Raw genomic sequence first — 1,261 nt, 5'->3', positions numbered from 1 at the left:
TGCAATAGCCCTACTGTGTTGTAACATGGTGTGGTAAATGGGCAACTCTGGTAACGCTGCCCTCTCATTCATTAATCTGCTAACCATTATGCTCACGTGACCTCTGATAATAATAGCTTTCTAGGATTAAACATTATTTGGATAATTGGTAAAAACAAAAAAAGTTCAATATCTTAACCCTACTGTTAGACCTACAGTGGTGTGAAAAAGTGTTGGCCCCCTTCCTGATTTATTATTTTTTTGCATGTTTGTCACACCCACCCTTAGCAGCAACAACTGCAATCAAGCGTTTGCGATAACTTGCAATGAGTCTGTTACAGCGCTGTGGAGGAATTGTGGTCCACTCATCTATGCAGAATTGTTGTAATTCAGCCACATTGGAGGGTTTTCGAGCATGAACCGCCTTTTCATGCCACAGCATCTCAATAGGATTCAGGTCAGGACTTTGATTAGGCTACTCCAAAGTCTTCAGTTTGTTTTTCTTCGTAATTCAGCCACATTGGAGGGTTTTCGAGCATGAACCACCTTTTCATGCCACAGCATCTCAATAGGATTCAGGTGAGGACTTTGATTAGGCTACTCCAAAGTCTTCAGTTTGTTTTTCTTCAGCCATTCAGAGGTGGACTTGCTGGTGTGTTTTGGCTCATTGTCCTGCTGCAGAACCCAAGTTCGCTTCAGCTTGAGGTCACGAACAGATGGCCGGACATTCTCCTTCAGGATTTTTTGGTAAACAGCAGAATTCATGGTTCCATTTATCACAGCAAGTCTTCCAGGTCCTGAAGCAGCAAAACAGCCCCAGACCATCACACTACCACCACCATATTTTACTGTTGGTATGATGTTCTTTTTCTGAAATGCAGTGTTACTTTTACGCCAGACGTAATGGGACACACACCTTCCAAAAAGTTCAACTTTTGTCTCGTCAGTCCACAGAGTATTTTCCCAAAAGTCTTGGGGATCATCAAGATGTTTTCTGGCAAAACTGAGACAAGCCTTTATGTTCTTTTTGCTCAGCAGCAGTTTTCGTCTTGGAACTCTGCCATGCAAACCATTTTTGCCCAGTCTCTTTCTTAAGGTGGAGTCATGAACACTGACCTTAACTAAGGCAAGTGAGGCCTGCAGTTCTTTGGATGTTGTTGTGGGGTCTTTTGTGACCTCGTGGATGAGTCGTCGCTGTGCTCTTGGGGTAATTTTGGTCGGCCGGCCACTCCTGGGAAGGTTCTCCACTGTTCCATGTTTTTGCCATTTGTGAATAATGGCT

The sequence above is a fragment of the Sinocyclocheilus anshuiensis genome, unplaced genomic scaffold (genome assembly GCF_001515605.1).
Source record: "Sinocyclocheilus anshuiensis isolate Anshui unplaced genomic scaffold, SAMN03320099.WGS_v1.1 scaffold2229, whole genome shotgun sequence".
NCBI classification, from domain to species: Eukaryota; Metazoa; Chordata; class Actinopteri; order Cypriniformes; family Cyprinidae; genus Sinocyclocheilus; species Sinocyclocheilus anshuiensis.
Note: the sequence above shows the minus strand (reverse complement) of the source record.